Source organism: Engystomops pustulosus, chromosome 11 (genome assembly GCF_040894005.1).
Source record: "Engystomops pustulosus chromosome 11, aEngPut4.maternal, whole genome shotgun sequence".
Taxonomy (NCBI): Eukaryota; Metazoa; Chordata; class Amphibia; order Anura; family Leptodactylidae; genus Engystomops; species Engystomops pustulosus.
In genome coordinates, this window is record NC_092421.1 from 15048886 (window position 1) to 15072584 (window position 23699).

The 23699-nt window shown below is 40.9% G+C and overlaps 1 protein-coding gene across 3 annotated transcripts in view; it reads right to left on the reverse strand.

The window, feature by feature from the left end:
* The window catches only part of PHYHIPL (phytanoyl-CoA 2-hydroxylase interacting protein like), a 96132-nt gene that overhangs the window by 29916 nt on the left and 42517 nt on the right, over positions 1-23699 (reverse strand). The window contains exon 1 of one of the 3 annotated variants that reach the window (XM_072131210.1): positions 11720-11873. The exons of the other annotated variants lie outside the window; for them this stretch is intronic. The gene's annotated coding sequence lies outside the window, so the exon portion shown is untranslated. Of the gene's footprint in view, positions 1-11719; positions 11874-23699 lie in introns of those variants that run through there. 3 annotated transcript variants of the gene reach the window in all.

Below are 23699 nucleotides of genomic sequence, written 5' to 3' on the forward strand. Positions count from 1 at the left end.
TACTACTTTATTCATCACTAGATCCGCAATTCCTCATTACGGTAATTTGTTAAATTCAGGAAGAAAAATATCCCTATAGATTCCTGTGGACTGGATGCAATGGTGGGACGAGAACCAGTAAAAGTAACCAGAATTTTTTTAGAAATTAAAGTATGTAGAACAGTAAAGCAACTAGCATTGTAAACTTCATACTATTAGGCATGTAGATTTCAAGCGGGTTTGTCAATTTAGTGTTGCATTTTTTATGCATGTCACTAAGCATACTGTACAAAGTGTCCTATCTGCAGGTAGCATGTTGTAGAGCAGGCGTAATTAAGCATACTATACACAGTGTCCTATCTGCAGGTAGCATGTTATAAAGTAGGTGGAACTAAGCATACTATACAAAGTGTCCTATCTGCAGGCAGCATGTTATAGAGCAGATGTAACTAAGCATACTGAACAAAGTGTCCTATCTGCAGGTAGCATGTTGTAGAGCAGGCGTAATTAAGCATACTATACACAGTGTCCTATCTGCAGGTAGCATGTTATAAAGTAGGTGGAACTAAGCATACTATACAAAGTGTCCTATCTGCAGGCAGCATGTTATAGAGCAGATGTAACTAAGCATACTGTACAAAGTGTCCTATCTGCAGGTAGCATGTTATAGAGCAGGCGTAATTAAGCATACTATACACAGTGTCCTATCTGCAGGTAGCATGTTATAAAGTAGGTGGAACTAAGCATACTATACAAAGTGTCCTATCTGCAGGCAGCATGTTATAGAGCAGATGTAACTAAGCATACTGTACAAAGTGTCCTATCTGCAGGTAGCATGTTATAGAGCAGGCGTAATTAAGCATACTATACACAGTGTCCTATCTGCAGGTAGCATGTTATAAAGTAGGTGGAACTAAGCATACTATACAAAGTGTCCTATCTGCAGGCAGCATGTTATAGAGCAGATGTAACTAAGCATACTGTACAAAGTGTCCTATCTGCAGGTAGCATGTTATAGAGCAGGCGTAATTAAGCATACTATACACAGTGTCCTATCTGCAGGTAGCATGTTATAAAGTAGGTGGAACTAAGCATACTATACAAAGTGTCCTATCTGCAGGCAGCATGTTATAGAGCAGTTGTAACTAAGCATACTGTACAAAGTGTCCTATCTGCAGGTAGCATGTTATAGAGCAGGCGTAATTAAGCATACTATACACAGTGTCCTATCTGCAGGTAGCATGTTATAAAGTAGGTGGAACTAAGCATACTATACAAAGTGTCCTATCTGCAGGCAGCATGTTATAGAGCAGATGTAACTAAGCATACTGAACAAAGTGTCCTATCTGCAGGTAGCATGTTATAGAGCAGGCGTAATTAAGCATACTATACACAGTGTCCTATCTGCAGGTAGCATGTTATAAAGTAGGTGGAACTAAGCATACTATACAAAGTGTCCTATTTGCAGGTAGCATGTTATAGAGCTGGTGGAGCCGTGGGGATTTTTCATAGTATTGTATCTGCAGGCAGGATGTTATAGAGCAGGAGATACTGGATATTAAGTTTTGTGGGAGTATGTGGAGTAAGTAGAAATGTAATCCTTTTCATTTAAACCTGTGAAACCCGTGGGGGATTTTCTGGTACTCCGGTTAGCCCATCTGACCAGTCAACCTGAGACGACCAATGGTATTACTTGATTACAAACAAGTTCCTTTACTCCTTTGCAGCATTGAATGCTGTTTTGGATTATCTTTAGTCCTAAAATACCTGATCCAGGACCCCACCAATCAGCAGAATCAAGTCCATCATTCTACGCATCATGAATTCCTCTAAATCATAATGCTAGTGCTATGAACTACCCAAGACAAATCAAAAAGTTTCCCAAACGCCCTGATGGGTGTTCCTGTTGGAGTTGCCCAGTCAGTCATAGAGAGGCATGAGCAAGTTGTAGTGTATTAAGTCAACACTGAAAATCTAAGTGGATGACAAGAAAGGAGAGAGCCCGAGTGCCGCCAACTACCACTCATGTGGAAAGGCTTAGATTATAGTCCAAACTTAATGGGCCACATTTACTTACCCAATCCAGTCGCGATCCCCGAGCTGCGTTGTCCAACGAGGATAAAGTGCAGCGCAATTCACCAACATCGTGCATCCATTTTCCTGCATATGTCGCTTCCCCGCTCAGGTTCACCTTCTTCCCGGTGCATGTGAGTACATCGTCTTGCGACACAATTTGAATTCTAAATCCTGCGCTCAGTCCGAATCAATCGGGTTGTCCAAAAGCCACGCCCCCCGATTTGTGCCGCATGAAAAGTCGGCGTGATTACGCCAAAATACGATTGCATGCGCTAAAAACCCCTGTTAAATGTGGCGCAAATCGGAAATAGTCGGGAGACCCAATGGAAATGGGATGTGCGGACCCTTAGTAAATGTGCCCCAATGTATCAGTTGCACATACAGGGACGGAGCCTACAACAAAAACTAAAAATCACCCAGTCAAACATGTTCACATAACTGCTGTGCTAGGTGCCGGCACCAATTGCGGCATTTAACCTGTTACTTGCCACGGTTAAACCAGAACAAAAAAAAAAAAAAAAAATGTATTCCTGCCTTGAACACAAGAACATCCAAAATTTGAAATTAAAATGTTTTTTTAAAAAACCCACGCACACAGAAGGTTGTGCAGTTGTCAAACTGTCAAAAAATGGTATCAATTAAAACGTCTTCACACCCCACATACATTGACCCCTTACACATCTCCATAAACTAAAGTATTAAAAAGTTACAGGTGTCAAAATAAAATCTCTAGTATCGCCATATCTGACTCGCAAGGTTTTTGACCTTTTTATTTCCACGATTGTAAAGTTGTTACACAACCGTGTTTTGTTTAATTTCACTACATTTGGTAATTATTTTTCCAGCTTTGCAGGATATGGCCGAGAATATTAAATGGTGCCACTAGAAAGTACTATATGGCCTGCAGAAAACAAGTTCTGTAAACAGAAAAAAATTGTAAAGATAAAATTACCCACAAGCCCTTATGGACTGGTGGCTGAGTGTCCCAATTTGTTCTGTAACAGTTTGTTGGATAACAAACATAAAAACAAAAACTATTATTTTTGCCTTGTTCCGGAGATCGCGGCAAGTGAACATGGCGCAGTAGACCCTGGTCGGTACAGCAAGTGCCTCATCAGACTCACAGCTAGAAGTATAAATGTTGGGGTTTTTTTTTTTTTTTTTTAAATTGCGGCCAGACAGCTGTCATACAGATTTCGATTTAGGACCCTAAGGGTGGTGGCATACATGGCATTTTGAACCTATTTTTGGGCCGTTTTGAAGAAGTCCGTTAAAAAAACTGATCCATTTTTGACAGGTTTTACCAATTATCTTAATTAAAACTGGTCAAAAATGGATGAGTTTTCAAAAAACGCATGCGTATTTCAAAAACACATGCGTTTTTTAACGGACTGCTTAAAAACGGCCCAAAAAACGGGTTCAAAATGCCACGTGTGCCACCACCCTAAACCACAGGTCCATGTGGACCTGTAACTACAGTTTAGGGTCCTAAATCAACCTGACAGGTTCTCTTTCAGTCTAAACACTCCACTTCCCGTAACTCTCGACTCCATCAATGTATACAGCCTCTCCCTTTTTATCAAACTTTGCCACAATGACAGCATCAGAGAATTTCTGAATAAATAACTAAAAGGGATCACAGGTCGTTAAATCCTAATTCTTTCATTTAGAAACACACATGTTAAGTGTAACGTCATTTATTTATTATTTTTGTCTGGAAGGAGGATTTAATCCACTTGGTGCCCGTCAACGGTACTTAATCCTGAAGCATCCAACTGTTATTTTGTTTCATTAATCCCAAAATCTTTGGAGCTCTGATTATTGAGACCTGGATTATGCAATTTATACACAGCGCTCTCTTTATCTGGGGATCCTAAGAGACTGTTAGAGGCAGCCGTGCTTGTCAGAGGGGGAGAAAAGATTCCAATTTATAACATTTTGAAAATTCCATTCTTTACTTATACAATTAAACACTTTTCTAAACCTTTTTCAGTGGGACGTCTGTTCGCAGATTTCGTAATGATTTTGTCATTGATTGTTTTGTCTTTAGATAATAATAACTCATTGAGTGAAGATAAAAATATTCCTGCAGCTCTATGGAAAACAAAGACAACCTTTTGATACTATGTTGATTTGTATACAGCTACAAGTGGTGTTTAGCACTGATCACATTGTGCACCATTCGTGCAAGCAATGATAAATTCCCCACCTTATACGTAAAGTTAGATATTTTTGAAGAATAGAGCAATAAAAGTGTGTATGAATAAATATGTGATCATCTATAGCACATTTGGGCATTGTACAGCCCACGAGCCTGCTTGAGCTTGGTAAATAAAAAAAAGAAACTTGAGCTCCCCTCCTAATCAATAACGATGCAATTAGGTCCTCCATATTGTCATTGAAGTATTGAAATGTTTTATATAGGCACAGTATGTATAGACTGAATATAGTAACAAAGTAGATTATTCAGATCCTCTAAAACCATTCCAATCATGTGGCCCCATGGGAAAATTCAATGCCCACCACTGATCTATAGGTTACACCTATATGCTATTCTTGGACTCTCAGCACATGCATCATATATACTGTAACACAGCTGCCATAGAAACTGTATATACCATCACTATGGAATTGGGTGTGGTTTGACAGCCAAAGCTCAAGTCTGGAGGCAGTAAACCAATAAAAGAAGGTGGATCCTAGAAGATCCTCCCTGTTTGTACAAAACCATAACAAAAGACACTTATTGTTGTAGTACTATTAGTCACACAACTACCTCAGGAGGTGCTATATTGGTACATTCACATTAACAGAAACACCCCAGTCCATGTTTGCTGAATGTGGTAAATCATGGTAAATTGCAATTCGCCAAGCTATAGAAAAAAATAAATATCAGTAGGGTTTATAGCCCCTTATATTTAGGAGTTACTATGGTACCGTAATTTAAGACAATGGGGCAAATTTACTTACTTGGTCCTGTCGCGATCCCAGATTCCAGACGGTCCAACGAAGATGAAGTTCGGCGCGATTCTCAAGCTCGTGCGCCCGAGTTCCTGTATCCGTCGCTTCCCTGCTGAGGTCCGCCGGAGTTCACCTTCTTCTTCCCGGTGCTTGTAAGTGCGTGTCTTGCGACACAATTCGAAATGTTAAATCCCGTGCGTAGTCCAAATCCGTCAGGTTGTCCAACGGCCGCGCCCCCCGATTTGTGTCACGTGCAAGCTGGCGCCGATGCGTCAAAATCCGATTGCGTGTGCCAAAATCCCCTGTTAAATGCGGCACAAAACGGAAATTGCCGGGAAACCCAATGAAAATGCGCTCCGCGGACCCTTAGTAAATGAGCCCCTATGTCACTGGTCTACCCTTAGAAGACGGCCATGGATAAAGATTAACATGTCTGAAAATACTTTGGAGATGGATTTTTATCCATCAAAGAGTAGAATGTAACCTTGTCTCAATTACTTTTTACATACAACTTTCTATTGTCTGATGACTGTAAAAGTGTCATAAATACAGGTTCGTCTTGCTTGCTCTCAGCTGCATATTAGACCGTCATATCCTAGTGCACATCAGTCTTACCTTTTTACAGAATAAGACATGTGGAGCAGCATTTACCGTACTTCACACATTTACAGGATACAATCATTTCCTCCTATAAGAAGGAATGTCTGGTGAGGAGTAATTAGTGTAATTATCCATTGAGAAACCTTCCACCTTCTCTACATCACTACACAGAATATTTGGTCAGAAAATATGATTATTGTACCAGTGACCATTTGGGTGGAGCCAATTATGAAATTGACCGACTCCAACTCCACAAATATTTAGTTAATTGCTACAGTTTGATCAATGCAGTATGTGCCGAATATTTTTTCATAAGAACTTGGGAGAATTCTGAAATTCCCTTTAAATGTCAGTTCTATTTCTGATCTAAGGATTGCAGCCAGGGAAGAACAACATTTAATGGTCCAAGGGCCACATTGTATTACTGCTCAATGTACTCTAGAGGCACCAACAACCAAAGTACAGTGGAAAATGCCACCCCAGCAACCAAATACTGCATTCAGAGAAGACAATACTACTAGAGACCCCAGAGCAGATGAAAATAATACTACCAGAGACCCCAGAGCAGATGAAAATAATACTACCAGAGACCCCAGAGCAGATGAAAATAATACTACTAGAGACCCCAGAGCAGATGAAAATAATACTACTAGAGACCCCAGAGCAGATGAAAATAATACTACTAGAGACCCCAGAGCAAATGAAAATAATACTGGAGACCCCAGAGCAGATGAAAATAATACTGGAGACCCCAGGCTAGATAATAATACTGGAGACCCCAGGCTAGATAATAATACTGGAGACCCCAGGGTAGATAATAATACTGGAGACCCCAGGGTAGATAATAATACTGGAGACCCCAGGGTAGATAATACTGGAGACCCCAGGGTAGATAATACTGGAGACCCCAGGGTAGATAATAATACTGGAGACCCCAGGGCAGATAATAATACTGGGGAACAGCGAGGGCTTTCTAGCTCTACCCAGCCTGCTGTACCAATAAATGCTCTCATTAGGAAGCTCATTGGACTCTTGACCATCAGCAGGGTGGGGGCTGCAGCTGAAAGCTTGACAGGCTGCAAGTGATGCATTGACTGTGGGTTGTGCATCCTCTTCTAGGCTTTTAACTGATATGAATATGTCAGAACATTATGTACATGCTCAGTAGTGAAGCTCCTCTGCCACATATCACAGGAAAAAGGCAGTGCAAAGGAATACCCATACTCATTTGTGAAGTGCTAAAGTAATCAAGAAAGCAGGGCTGTGGAGTTGGAGTCAAATTTGCAGTGAGAGCAAAACAGAGGAGTCTGAGGTTTGTCTAACCGACTCCACAGTCTTGGAATTAGCAGCATGTATAAACCTTAGCAGCATGTATAAACCTTAGCAGCATGTATAAACCTTAGCAGCATGTATAAACCTTAGCAGCATGTATAAACCTTAGCAGCATGTATAAACCTTAGCAGCATACATAAACCTTAGCAGCATGTATAAACCTTAGCAGCATGTATAAACCTTAGCAGCATACATAAACCTTAGCAGCATACATAAACCTTAGCAGCATACATAAACCTTAGCAGCATACATAAACCTTAGCAGCATACATAAACCTTAGCAGCATACATAAACCTTAGCAGCATACATAAACCTTAGCAGCATACATAAACCTTAGCTGCATACATAAACCTTAGCTGCATACATAAACCTTAGCTGCATACATAAACCTTAGCAGCATACATAAACCTTAGCAGCATACATAAACCTTAGCAGCATACATAAACCTTAGCAGCATACATAAACCTTAGCAGCATACATAAACCTTAGCAGCATACATAAACCTTAGCAGCATACATAAACCTTAGCAGCATACATAAACCTTAGCAGCATACATAAACCTTAGCAGCATACATAAACCTTAGCAGCATACATAAACCTTAGCAGCATACATAAACCTTAGCAGCATACATAAACCTTAGCAGCATACATAAACCTTAGCAGCATACATAAACCTTAGCAGCATACATAAACCTTAGCAGCATACATAAACCTTAGCAGCATACATAAACCTTAGCAGCATACATAAACCTTAGCAGCATACATAAACCTTAGCAGCATACATAAACCTTAGCAGCATACATAAACCTTAGCAGCATACATAAACCTTAGCAGCATACATAAACCTTAGCAGCATACATAAACCTTAGCAGCATACATAAACCTTAGCAGCATACATAAACCTTAGCAGCATACATAAACCTTAGCAGCATACATAAACCTTAGCAGCATACATAAACCTTAGCAGCATACATAAACCTTAGCAGCATACATAAACCTTAGCAGCATGTATAAACCTTAGCAGCATGTATAAACCTTAGCAGCATGTATAAACCTTAGCAGCATACATAAACCTTAGCAGCATACATAAACCTTAGCAGCATGTATAAACCTTAGCAGCATGTATAAACCTTAGCAGCATGTATAAACCTTAGCAGCATGTATAAACCTTAGCAGCATACATAAACCTTAGCAGCATACATAAACCTTAGCAGCATGTATAAACCTTAGCAGCATGTATAAACCTTAGCAGCATGTATAAACCTTAGCAGCATGTATAAACCTTAGCAGCATACATAAACCTTAGCAGCATACATAAACCTTAGCAGCATGTATAAACCTTAGCAGCATGTATAAACCTTAGCAGCATGTATAAACCTTAGCAGCATACATAAACCTTAGCAGCATACATAAACCTTAGCAGCATACATAAACCTTAGCAGCATACATAAACCTTAGCAGCATGTATAAACCTTAGCAGCATGTATAAACCTTAGCAGCATACATAAACCTTAGCAGCATACATAAACCTTAGCAGCATACATAAACCTTAGCAGCATACATAAACCTTAGCAGCATACATAAACCTTAGCAGCATACATAAACCTTAGCAGCATACATAAACCTTAGCAGCATACATAAACCTTAGCAGCATACATAAACCTTAGCTGCATACATAAACCTTAGCTGCATACATAAACCTTAGCTGCATACATAAACCTTAGCTGCATACATAAACCTTAGCTGCATACATAAACCTTAGCAGCATACATAAACCTTAGCAGCATACATAAACCTTAGCAGCATACATAAACCTTAGCAGCATACATAAACCTTAGCAGCATACATAAACCTTAGCAGCATACATAAACCTTAGCAGCATACATAAACCTTAGCAGCATACATAAACCTTAGCAGCATACATAAACCTTAGCAGCATACATAAACCTTAGCAGCATACATAAACCTTAGCAGCATACATAAACCTTAGCAGCATACATAAACCTTAGCAGCATACATAAACCTTAGCAGCATACATAAACCTTAGCAGCATACATAAACCTTAGCAGCATACATAAACCTTAGCAGCATACATAAACCTTAGCAGCATACATAAACCTTAGCAGCATACATAAACCTTAGCAGCATACATAAACCTTAGCAGCATACATAAACCTTAGCAGCATACATAAACCTTAGCAGCATACATAAACCTTAGCAGCATACATAAACCTTAGCAGCATACATAAACCTTAGCAGCATACATAAACCTTAGCAGCATACATAAACCTTAGCAGCATGTATAAACCTTAGCAGCATGTATAAACCTTAGCAGCATGTATAAACCTTAGCAGCATACATAAACCTTAGCAGCATGTATAAACCTTAGCAGCATGTATAAACCTTAGCAGCATGTATAAACCTTAGCAGCATACATAAACCTTAGCAGCATGTATAAACCTTAGCAGCATACATAAACCTTAGCAGCATACATAAACCTTAGCAGCATACATAAACCTTAGCAGCATACATAAACCTTAGCAGCATACATAAACCTTAGCAGCATACATAAACCTTAGCAGCATACATAAACCTTAGCAGCATACATAAACCTTAGCTGCATACATAAACCTTAGCTGCATACATAAACCTTAGCAGCATACATAAACCTTAGCAGCATACATAAACCTTAGCAGCATACATAAACCTTAGCAGCATACATAAACCTTAGCAGCATACATAAACCTTAGCTGCATACATAAACCTTAGCAGCATACATAAACCTTAGCAGCATACATAAACCTTAGCTGCATACATAAACCTTAGCAGCATACATAAACCTTAGCTGCATACATAAACCTTAGCAGCATACATAAACCTTAGCAGCATACATAAACCTTAGCAGCATACATAAACCTTAGCAGCATACATAAACCTTAGCTGCATACATAAACCTTAGCAGCATACATAAACCTTAGCAGCATACATAAACCTTAGCAGCATACATAAACCTTAGCAGCATACATAAACCTTAGCAGCATACATAAACCTTAGCAGCATACATAAACCTTAGCAGCATACATAAACCTTAGCAGCATACATAAACCTTAGCTGCATACATAAACCTTAGCAGCATACATAAACCTTAGCAGCATACATAAACCTTAGCAGCATACATAAACCTTAGCAGCATACATAAACCTTAGCAGCATACATAAACCTTAGCAGCATACATAAACCTTAGCTGCATACATAAACCTTAGCTGCATACATAAACCTTAGCTGCATACATAAACCTTAGCTGCATACATAAACCTTAGCAGCATATATAAACCTTTTGGAAACATTTACTTTCTGACCTTCACAAAATATTTGATTTGATGTATACACAAATCCCTATTGGTACATGTCACCTTATCAAATGGGACAAAAATAAGCAAATTATGAAATCCAATGTCCAATTCACATTCAAAATAGATTTTTGTCGAGCTTGTTTTGTATACATTAAAAAAAAAAAAATGCTAAAAAAGGAAATATTTTTGTATCTTAACATTTATCCATAGTAATATCTCTGAGCGGATATACTGGAACCTTGGAGTGACACTGAAATGTCACATGACAAAAGCTTTAATAAACTAGCAGTCAAGTGAAACATCTAATACTCCAGTTAGCTCAAATATAAAACGTCACCTTCACCTGACAAAAGGAAAACACACTAATCTAATAACGGGAATATGGAGCATATGAAGGAATTGGTGGCACTACCAAATGCGCCCAATGCTTCCTACTCCACAGTGCCCCTAAACAAACATTGGGTGGTCTTCCATTCACCTTCTGTTACATTATTATTATAAAGCAGTTTTTTTTCTGCTACCAATAAGAGGTCTAACTGAACAGTCAAACGCAACTCTGAACTTACCTTACCCAACTATAGTATGTTCTCCGCCTAAAGTATGTTTCCCAATCAAAAGCATTTTTAAAAGTGCATTCTCTCTCGCACATCCAAAAACATCCTACCTCCTATCATTCCAGATTTTCAAAATTTTGTCACATCTTGTCAAACGACACAATGGGGCACGTGTATTATCGCATCTGCGCCCAAAAAAAAAAAATGCCGGGATTTTAATGTTTTTTTGGCGCAGAACTGTTACGGATTATTTATAATGAGTTTGCGCCAGAAAGAACAGATGTTTCCGACTATCCCGACTCCTCCGTCTTTTTTTGGTGTAAGTGGGCGTGGCCTAACGTTTCCACATCATCCTTCACATTTATGTGTATTTTGCCGGCATTTTTAAGTGCAAATTTAGGCGCAGAATAGACCACGAAAAAATTGGTCAGAGAGCAAAATTAAGGGCAGTGCATGTAAAATTTGGGTGCACATCTCATTATTGTTGCCATTTTTCTGGCGCACGACTGTTCAGCTCCGTCTACCGAGTAGTCACTAACAGCCGTGCACCACTATAATACATCGGGCTGTGCTTTCCGGAGACTGATCTCTGATGCAGACAGTCGTCCTTGCGCCACAATTAGAAAATCCCCCCCAATGATATAAAGGGTCTTCATAAAATTCTATAAAGTGCAATAAATCGAAATGAATGCATAGCCAGTTGGTATGATGGGGGTAGTAGGTTTACAGAGACTGCATTGGTGACCAGCTTTCATGTCACTCCTCATCGTCACCAAGGCAAACAAGAGATATTATTCAATGGCTTGTAAAACTCTGTTCTGGGTATAAAGAACCAGCACAGATGCAAAGTAAAACATATGCACTTACCTTCTGTGCTCAGGGTATCCTCAGTTTAGGGTTAAGATGAAGATGCTGCCTGTAAAGTCAGAGCAACCATCACTTTACCTTCTAGTTATCCCCGGCTGTACACAAGCTGCAGTGAGGAGACTTGCTGTGACCTGTATCAGAGAGCAGATCACGCCTGAACTTCTATAAATCTCGCTTTATGCTACTAGATAATCCCGAGCACAGCCCTTACCGTGACCTCCCTGTTTGCGTGGCATATTGTGTCATTGTGTCTATACATTTGCATTATAACCTGGGTATGGGGGCGGCTATGCTGCAGCGATAACCTGTCCTTCATACATGGGATCATAAGAACCAATTCCTGGCATCACATCAGCAATGTGGTTTTGAGGAACGTGCCATTGTGCCAAATTTAGAAACAGGAACCCACAGTGAAATATGGAAAAAATTGCTTAAAAAAAATAATCCTCTATCAGATGGGATGATTAGAAGTGGTTTGCTACTTCTAAGCAACCCAAGGGTCCTTTGGCCCCCTGAATAAAATGGTCAGAAGGGCCACTTTCGATGTAATCTCAATAAATAGATCTTAGTAGTCTCCAAGTTGGGTTGTCCTCTTTTAGACATCCGTGGGGGAAAGGGGGGCATTTATTAGGGCTTATACACCAGTTTTATGGTGTACACGCCTTGATATAATCGTAATTCCTTGCAAATCATCATATATTACAATCATTTCCCTATTCATGTCACCTCCACACCATTTTGGGGTGTGAAGTATATACGCCTGCAGGGCATTGCTGCAGGGTACCTGCCCATTCAGGAGCCTCCTGATTTATTCAGCGTGTTGAAGGGGCAGGGACTTCATTGTACAGATATGATAAATCCCACCCTTGGAATCTATTCTTGGGTTAGATACTGTACCTACCGGAGATTCCTCTGGTAGACTGGTGGGCCGGTTGGACACTGGGTAAGTACAATGTTATGGAAAGAGCAGAATTGTAGGAATTTATGAAACTTCCTCCATTACAGTTGGAGGACAAGTCTGAGAAACAATGTAATTTGTTCACTGATATAGCTGTATAGATCCAAGAGAATAGCCTATTCCCATTCCTACTGGATATCCCCCCCCCCCCCCAGAAAAGAAAAATAATAATAAATAATAATAATATTATATATATACACATACATACACACACAAAATTTCACTTCCAGCCAAAAGAATTCGCCCCAATTCAACAATGTATGGAACAATCGGAGAAAATGTAACACAAGAATCCTACTGGAAATTGTGTAATTTTATATTCAAATTTTGGAGCTGGTGTTATTTTTTTATTTTTTAAAAAATTATTATTGATGTTATTATTCTATAGTTGCAAAGTGTGTGCTCAAACCAATATTCACCGAGTTTTTGTACAATTTTATATTTCGGCAACACAATTATTTCTTTTGTGAGCCTAAAGGCACCTCTCCAACTAGGTGGTAAAGAAGAAGACTATGCACGGGTCTATAAGAGGAAGGGTCTTAGCTGATTTGTGCCCCCCCCCAATGTTTGCAGGGGTCTTTAATACATATGCCCACGGCTACAGGTCCATTACGATTATATTGTCACTGGATATACAAAGAGAATGGAGAAATTTAATAGACAGCCAAGCTAATAAAAGATAAAGATCAATGTAATCTCTTTAACAAATGCGTCAGACACAATTTCCTCGGGGGAAATAAAGAAGAGCAGGTATAATTTTCTGAATCTTGGAGGTTTAAATGACTCTAATCTTTATTTTACTGAGGAAAAGATGCTTAGCATTTTATACAGCTGCTAATTGTAGTAATATACAGAAAGGACCATACAAATCAGATCCTCAATGCCCACACCCGGAAACATATATAAGGAAAGATGAGAAAACTACTCCATACTATTATGAATCCTGATATAGTAGAATATTTTCAGTGGATGTGTCTCTGGGTCACAAGAATGAATCCCTGGATGAGGGTGCGGTCACACACAGCGCTTGCATTGCGTTTTAGAAACACAATGCAAACACCAGGGGGGCGGATATGACCCGATTGCATATGTGTTTCCATGAAATGAACATTGGTAACCAGTACCTGGTGTCTTGCATAGTTTAACAATCGCATCCAAGTGTAATGCAAACGCCGCCTGCGACCACACCACGAAACAAGGCCAGCACTGAGCATACCTAGCCAAGTGCCGGTGCCCAGAGCTGCTACATCAGGAATCCATGGGGGTGAGGAGGGGGGGGGGGGACTTATATAAAATAACATGAAGGGGCTGTTTGGTATGATGAACCAGGAAACAGGAGACTGTTAAGTTTCTGAATTTCCAATGCCGCCACGTGAGTTCACTGCAAGAGGCCCACTTAGGCGCTGTCGCCCAGGGGCCTACTGAAACCTAAAGCCGACCCTGCCCTGAAAGCTGCACATTTCTACTCTACTTGGTATACAAGTCTCCTGCAAAAACAGCTGTGGGCCCCAGATTCTGTAATGTGAATGTTTGGGCATGTAATACAGCAGTCACTAGCCCAGTAAGGTGTTAAGCCACAATCTTTCTTTTAGGGTGCAGCCACACATTCAGTTTATCGGATGCAGTTTTTGAAGGCAAAAGCAGGTGTGGATCATAATGGGTGAGCACTTATCATTAAGAAGTGCTGCTCCTCCTCTATTTTCACTCCACGACTGGTTTGGGGATCATAAACTGCATCTGAAAAACTGAACGTGTGGATGCACCCTTAGCTTCTAAATCTGATCAAGGCTTTTGGCTTCACTATAGATGCTTGGCCAATATATCAGTTTAGAGATATACTTTCTCTCCATAAACAGGATTCCAAGGTTTCGCCTATTGTATTTAGAAGGGAGACTGCATGTCTGATGTGCATCTACATGCCCAAACAGAACACTGATAAGAATCTGGAAATGGGAGGCAAATATTAAGAAGGAATGTGACAATTACGTGTCTACCTGTGATGTAGAGATAATTGGCCTGATAAACTTTGAAAACAATATCGCAGCATCCTGATATGAACTCTTGATACCTTTAAGATGTTTTTTAACCTGGAACATTTACTGTGCTCTATTTCCCTAAAATACAACAAAAAAGATATATGTTGCACTTCTATGATCACATGAGAATGGGGCTCATCCATGAATTTCAGGCTATAGCAGGTGCATGGCAGCGACTAGACTGGCACCTCCAACCTCAGTCTACAGAGACCTGGGAAACAGGAGCAGGGAGCATGTATGTATCTACATCGATATATCTATATCCTATATATACGCTGCTCAAAAAAAATATAAAGGGAACACTTAAATAACACAACACTTAATCAAATGTATTAATCAATAGAAGCCCAGATTTGGAGTCACACACAGAATAAAAGTGGAATAACAGACTACATGCCGATTTGACTTAATGTTCGTAAAACAAGACAAAATGAGGCTCAGTATTGCGTGTGGCCTAGACATGCGTGTATGACCTCCCTACAAAGCCTCGGCAACCCACACAAGTGGTTTAGGTAGAGCAGCTTGTGAGCTGTGGCCAGAAGGTTTACTGTGTTAAGTGTCCAAACAGAGGGGCTGGAGGGGATACCATGAGACAGACCAGTACACCAGGAGACATGAAGGTGACCGTAGGCGGACAACAATCCAGCAGCAGAACCGCTACCGCTGCCTTTGAGCACGGAGGAACCCTTATAAATGTGCATGTGTTTGCACAAACTGTTAGAACCAGACTCCATGAGGATGACATGAGGGCCTATCATCCACAGATGGGGGTGCAGGACTTGGCATTTGCCAGAGAACAACCAGATTGGAAACTTTGCCACTGGCGCCCTGTGTGCTTCACAGATGACAAACGTGACAGAGTTTGGGGAACACCATGGAGGGAGCAACATCCTTCAGCATGACCGGTTTGGTAGTGGGTCACTAATGGCGTGGGGTGGCATTTCTTTGGAGGGCCGCAAAGCCCTCCATGTGCTCGCTAGAGGTAGCTTGACTGCCATTATGTACCGAGATGAGATCCCAAGACCCATAGTGAGACCATATGCTGGTGTGCGGTTGACCCTGGGTTCCTCCTAATGCAGGACAATGGTAGACCTCATGTAGCTTGAGTGTGTCAGCAGTTCCTGCAAGATTAAGGTATTGGAGCTATGGACTGTCCCACTCGTTCCCCAGACCTGAATCTGACTGAGCACATCTGGGATGTCAAGTCACTCTCCATCTACCAATGTTGCAGGTCTGCAAGGAGGTCTCTCAGGAGACCATCCGCAACCTCATCAGGAACATGCAGAGGTGTTGTAGGGAGGTCATACACAGGGGCGTAACTTTAGGGGGTGCAGAGGTTGCAAATAGGGGGCCCTTATGGTGTCACTTTCCCATATGAGAAGACTATTACTATAAACCATACATTATAGTTGGGGGCCTGGAACAGACTTTGCACTGGGATTTCTAGTTACGCCACTGGTCATACATGCATCTGGAATTGGTTTTAACCCCATAGCGCAATAAGACGTACCCTTACGTCTTACTGCGCATGGGGGAGTATGAAGAGGGCTCACAGGCTGAGCCCTCTTCATACTCACCGGGCATTAGCTTCATAATGAAGCAAACGCCCGTCGCTAACACCCGCAATCGGTGCTTGCACCGATCGCGGGTGTTAACCCTTTGATTGCCGCCGGCAAAGCTGCCGGCGGCATTAAAGAGCCGGCGGCGCATGGGCGCCGCCATCTTGGCTCTGATCGTCACTCCCCGTGACGTCACCGGGGCGCGGCGATCCGTTGCCATGACAGCCTGGGATCACACAAAGATCCCAGGCTGTCATGATCGAGGCTATCTATTATAATGTGCGATCTGCACATTATAATAGATGGTATGCAAAATCCCCATATACTGCCATACTGTAGTATGGCAGTATATGGTAGGATCAATCAGACAACCTAGGGTTAAAGTACCCTAGGGAGTCTGTAAAATAGTAAAAAAAATGAATAAAAAAAAGTAAAAAAAAAAAAAATTATATTAAAAAAACATAAAAATTCAAATCACCCCCATTTCCCTAGAACTGATATAAATATAAATAAACAGTAAAAATCATAAACACAATAGGTATCGCCGTGTCCGAAAATGCCCGATCTATCAAAATATAATAACCGTTTTTCACTGCGTTAAACCCCGTAGCGGAAAATAGCGCCCGAATTAGCAAATGGCATTTTTTTGCCATTTTGAAAAATAGAAAAAATTCTATAAAAAGTGATCAAAATGTCGAACAGTCCTAAAAATAGAAGCATTGAAAACGTCATCAGAAGTCGCAAAAAATGATACCACCCACAGCTCCGTACACTAAAGTATGAAAAAGTTATTAGCGCAAGAACACGGCAAAATGAAGAATTTTTTTTCTGTACAGGAGGTTTTAATTTTTGTAAATGTATGAAAACATTATAAAACCTATACAAATTTGGTATCCCCGTGATCGTATTGACCCAATGAATGAAATAGACATGTCATTTGGGGTGCACAGTGAAAGCTGTAAAAACCAAGCCCACAAGAAATGGCGCAAATGTGTTTTTTCATCATTTTCACTGCATTTAGAATTTTTTTCCCGCTTCCCAGTACACGGCATGGAATATTTAATTCCATCACTACGAAGTGCAATTTGTTACGCAGAAAATAAGCCATCACACAGCTCTGTACATGGAAAAATAAAAAAGTTATAGATTTTTGAAGGTGGGGAGTGAAAAATAAAAACGCAAAAACGAAAAAGGGCCTGGTCCTTAAGGGGTTAAACAGTTTGTGGTCTGCTGAAGGTCATTTTGCAGGGCTCTGGCAGTGCTTCTGCTGTTTCTCCTTGCACAAAGGTGGAGGTAGGGGTCCGGCTGCTGGGTTGTTGCCCTCCTACGGCCCCCTCCAAATCTCCTGTTAGCGCCTCCAGCCTCTGGACACTAAGCTGACAAACACAGCAAACCATTGATGTGCCATCCTGGATAAGCTGCACAACCTGAGCCACTTGTGTGGGTTGCTGAGGCATTGAAGGGAGTCATACAGGCACGTGGAGGCCACACATAATACCAAGCCTCATTTTGTCTTGTTTTACAGACAATACATCAAAGTTGGCTAAACCTGTAGCGTGCTTTTCCACTTTAATTTTGTTGGGTGACTACAAATTCAGGCCTCCATTGGTTAATATATTTGATCTACATTGATGATTTTTTTCCAACTTTTATTCTACAAATGTGCTGACAACAAAGTATTTAATGAGTATAGTTAATTCTTTCAGAACCAAGATGTGTTATTTGAGGGCTCCCTTTATTTTTTTGAGAACTGTGTGTTTATATTATATATATATTTTTATTTTTTTTTTTTAAATCCTGGACAATCTCTTTAAGTCATTACAATTGAGTACATCTGCCACCAAGGCTACATTCACACTGCCGATATACGTCCCCCATACATCACAATGGGCGCCCAACAGCACCGTACATGGCACGGGCGGCTCCATACTGCTCCGTGCCCCGTAGAAAGATAGGACATCTCCTATCTTTCTCCAGAATACGGCGCCGTGCGCCACATATTCCTATGAAGAGGGGCGGGGGTGAGCCATGTGCTCGCTGTGCTACGAATGTAGCCTAAAGGAAATCTACCAGCATCTACCAATTGAGCATGAAAAACTGGATCCAGCTCTTCCTATATGTGTTATCCATGGCCTCCACTCTATAATGAAATTTTAAAATGGGGGTGTTTTACGGAGCCCATCCGTGCTGTAGATTCTATGGGTATATGCCTCTGGTTTATTAAAAGGGAACCTTTCACCTCCTGAAGACCTGTGCAACCACAAAAAGTATCTGGCAGCTTTAATGTGCTCGGATGGGCCAGCGCTGCAGCATGTAACCGGCTGGAGTCACAGAAATGAGCAAAAGCTTTTATCTTTCGTCCGATGCTCTTCCACAATGTGCATGCAGCAGCATGGCCGACTAGCCTTGTACCGCTTTACGGCACCTCGGGATCATGTGCTGTGCCCCTGTTTCTCTGTCCAGGTGTAGGCAGGGCCGAAGCGGAGAGCACAGGCGCACTGTGGCGGAGAATCAGGTAGCAGAGAGAGGCAGGGCATGGCATGGCTAAGAGATGGAAGGGTGTAGGGTGCCCCCTCCAAACATCCTCAGATACGACCACCTCAGATTTTGGCAGCAGTGGCCAGACATGCGCTATAGAGCCCTCCCTGACCACCTGTCTTCAGCAATCATTATCACTGGACGGCTGTGGGACTTGCAGTCACTCCCAGACATTTCATATACAGAAACCTTTTGTTTCTTTGTGCAATCCCTCCAGCAGAGGTGGTCGTATCAAAGGAGCCAGTCTTGTTTCTAAGGGACCATATGACTACATTTATGAGAAATTATCTTCACACAGCCAATTTATTTCAATAACAACTGATTAAAGAAATGTTTATATATGGCAGATTAATAAGACAGAATGTGAATGCCCAGACAAGAATACCCCTAACTTTTTTTCCAACCCCCCCCCCCTCCAAAAAAGTGCATCCATTTCATATAACCGATAATAATTTTTTTTAATCAATACTTCACTCCCCTAGCCAATGTTTCTGGCTTCCATCTACATTCCAGTTTTGATCTAGAATCATCCAATATATTGCAACCTCAGGATTTGCTTCCAAGCTGATGTTTTCCTTAGCAGCGCTACCTTATTGGATTTCCTTGCTTCGTTTGAGTGTTCTTCCTGATCTCCCTGCTAAGTAAATCTTCACAGCATCATTTCAGCTTTTGTTCCCTTATTCACTGATAATGTCCTCATAACAACAGATCAATCAATAGATACGGTAAGTCATAGTGCACTTACTGTGTAGCGTTGTCATGTGCAGCCTAGAGACCTGGAAGATCAGCCAATTCAGTCTAAATGTATGGGAAATTTTACTATGCAACATCTGATAGTACGAGTAAAATCGGAATTTATTGGGACTGTGTGATAAATATTCAAAGAAATCTATAATAAGAAAAGTGTATGAGGCAAGTCACATCACATAAAGTGCAAAAACTGGTCCTGCCCATTTCCAAAAAAACCATAAATCTGTATGTATATGCCTTCGCGGAAAACATAGCACAAGCGTAATCTTAAGGAATTGTCAGAAATCTTTGCCCCTGGTCGTATACTTGATTTATCACTTTATTTCATTGTTATGGTTCACTGCACCCATGTTTTTCCTCAACCGCTGGTGTTGTGCCAAGATAAGCCGAATTATGTAGAAACATACCCCCATGTGCACTCCACCCTGTCCTGTCTTTACTTGCTCAGTCGTCATGTTGATCTTGACAGTATCTGTTGTGTGTAAATTATAAACAAACAATGTAAAATTATAGCTCTCACGTCAAAACAGCAATATGGAAGGATATGGAATACAATGTATCACATCTTCAAGCGTCTTAGAACAGGAAGAGATACAGGCAGTCCCCGGGTTATGTACAAGATAGGGTCCGGAGGTTTGTTCTTAAGTTGAATTTGTATGTAAGTCGAAACTGTATATTTTATAATTGTAGATCCAGACAAAAAAATTTTTGGCCCCAGTGACAATTGGACATTTTTTGCTGTAATGGGACTAAGGATTATCAATAAAGCTTCATTACAGACACCTTACAGCTGATCATTGCAACCTGGGACTATAGTAAAGCATTCAGAAAGCTTCAACAGAGGTCAGAGGGGTTTGTCTGTAAGTTGGGTGTGCTTAAGTAGGGGACTGCCTGTATACAGAAAATCTAGTGTCTGTCTCAGTGTCAGAGTCCGGTTCAATCTCCAATTTTTGCATCCCTGTTTTTAGTTTTAATATAAAATGTTACAGCTTAAAATGCAAGTCCTGTATGTATATCTCCCAAACATCTGGTAGACAAGGTGCTCCTCCATACCAAACTTAAAGGACATCTACCACCAGGATCAAAGATTGTAAACCAAGCACGCTGACATACTGGTGTGTGCTCCCCTCTGGCCATATCTGTTCTTCTTTAAGCTTTCCATGCCCTGTTTTTTAAGAAATTAAGGTTTTAAAAATTATGCAAATGAGTCTGAGGGGCTCCAGGCTCTAATAATATTATATCTTTTTTTTTTTTCTCCTGAATGCACAAAAATCATACAGGGCGATGTGGGACACTAATCCACTGGACCATAAAGGTTTAGATTCCCTTTAAAATTGTGAAAAGAGGCCTCCAAAACTTGCTTTTAAAAATTGATGCAATAAAAGTCGTTAAGGATCCGCTAAGCCAAAGATACCAAAATTGTAGGTTAATCTCTTAAATGACTATTCTCATATTAGGTGTGGATCCCAGGGGATCAGGGGATCTTTGTTCTTCAGACAAATTTGGCTTCCAGAAACTGGCATAAGATATGATACATTTCCATCATTGACTTAATTTTGCCGATTAGTACATCAAGTAATTTGTGGTGTAATCTTTAAAGGGAACCTGTCATTGCTGTTTAAAAAAAAATTCATCTAAGACAGGTTCCCATAGAGCCCTTTAGTCCTAAGGGCTCCCCTTTTTCAACTTACACCAGCGATGCTTACAAAAGCAGAAAAATCTAGTTTTGTTCTCTACCTGGTAACTGGGGAGAACCCAGCGAGTCAAGGTGGGCGAATCACCTCGGCTTGAGTCCTCGCCCTCCTCCAGCCAGCACACGCCTCTATCTTTCCTATGTCACGCGGCCCCCTGGTCGAGTTCCCGCAGATGCGCATTGGCCGCTCTCAGCTGTCATTGCGAATCAGTGAGCAGGAAGCCACACATGTGGCTGCCAGAGGAGGGCGAGGACTCGAGCAGAGGTGATCCGCCCACCTTGACTTGCTGGGTTCTCCCCAGTTACCAGGTAGAGAATAAAACATAATTTTCTGCATTTGTAAGCATCGCTGGTCTTAGTTGAAAAAAGGGGAGCCCTTAGGACTAAAGGGCTCTATGGGAACCCATCTTAGATGAATTGTTTTGAAACAGCGGTGACAGGTTCCCTTTAAACCAGACACTCGAAGTCCAATAAGCGAGGTTTTTTTTTACGACAACTTTGCATCTTGGATTTACCAGAACTGCTGAACTGATCTTACACATGATGAGCTCAGAGATTCTGGGTTCATTCCGGTAAATCCTACACACTCAAGGAGCAAGGGTTCACTAAACATCAGCCAAAGAGACATCTGTTGTATTTTAGAACTCTCCCATCTGGGCTCACACTGTCTATAACACCAGATTAGTGAAGGGGGCAACAAAATAAAAAAAAAAAAAAAAAAAAGAATACACTTAAATTACATCTACCATCAAAGTCCTAATAAACCGGAGACACTTCACAGATTCAGGCGCTGACTATGGTAATTTTAATTTTAATTTTATTTGTCCCCCCCCCCCCTTCCTTCTACAATCAACTTTTAGGTTTCTGGGGTGGGGGTGGGGTGGGGGGGGGGGGAATTACCAGACCCCATCTGTGCTGTAGCTTCATGGGCTGTTACACAGTGCAGGAGCAAGTCTCATCCTCCATTACTGATTCCTTGGCAGTGGGAGGAGAAATGTTTTCCTGCACAGTGCAACAACCTGTGAAGCTACAGAGCCCTTTAGGCCCATTGCATAATTGTAAAAGTTGATTTTAGAAGGAAGAAGGCCATGGGTATCAAATATAAGAAGATAACCACAGTCACGGGGCCTGGATCTATGAGTAAGTGTCTCAGGTTTATCAGGATGGATTTTGATGGTAGATTTCCTTTAAAATACTTGTAGTAAATATGTCCCCGGGTTACGTACAAGATAGGTTCCATAGGTTTGTTCTTAAGTTAAATTTGTATGCAAGTCGAAACTGTATATTTTATAATTGTAGATCCGGACAAATAATTTTATATGGTCCAATGCCACGTGACTGTAAACAAGATATAGCTGTTACATAATTATATATCTGCATTGGATATTGTGCAAATTATTCCCCTCTGTCAGTGCTGACCAACTTTATATTTGTATCTGAAAGTTAATAGCATATATGACTGCAGGCACAGATCCCTCTCGTCACAAGTCCCCATTAGAAGAGCTATCATTCTGGGCTCTGACCTGCTCTGGTCAATGTCAGCACCAGCCATTATCAATCCATTCAATATGAAAGAGCCAGCGATCCATGCCGCTCAAGAGGAATAACACACAAATCCAGTAGAATTATATTATGGGGTAACTAGTGCTTTTTTGGCTTTGTTGTGTCACTGAATCGTGCATTGCAGCTCAAATACGGATTAAATTTAAACTAGAAACATAATAATAAAATAATGCAGCACCTTATTGAAGCTCTCTCTACAGATAATGATCCAAAAGTCACCCAAAGAATTTAGAGAAATATTGCATATAATGTGACCGGGGCTCTCCAAGTTCTCAGTTTTTTTCCCTGATTCCAGGCTTATATAAAATGTCATCCCCCACGTGGAATCCCACCAAAACTTCAGATGAGAATAAGACACCGTTCAGACACGGAACTGCTACGTTTTTCTCCTAGTCCTTTAGATTCTCCTGATGGCCAATTCCGCTATGCAGAGAAAATATACATGGACATAGTGTAGACAGTTCCCAAGAACTGGGCAGCTGTGAGGCGAAACCCAGGGTCGGGCAGTGACTTGGCGTCCTTGTTTAGAGTTATATGCGCATTTTTATTGCATTTTATGTGAGTAGATCTAACACTAAATTATTGAATTCTTGGGAACTGTCTACACTATGTCCGTGTATATTTTCTCTGCATAGCGGAATTGGCCATCAGGAGAATCTAAAGGACTAGGAGAAAAACGTAGCAGTCCCGTGTCTGAACTGTGTCTTATTCTCATCTGAAGTTTTACTGGTCGTTTTTTGGGATTGTGAATGCAAGAAAGGATCCCACGTGGGGGATAAGCCTGCAAAAAGGAGAAAAACTGAGAACTTGTAGAGCTCCGGTCACATTATATGCAATATTTCTCTAATATGGATTGCTGTGTAATACCAGTCACAACCTATAA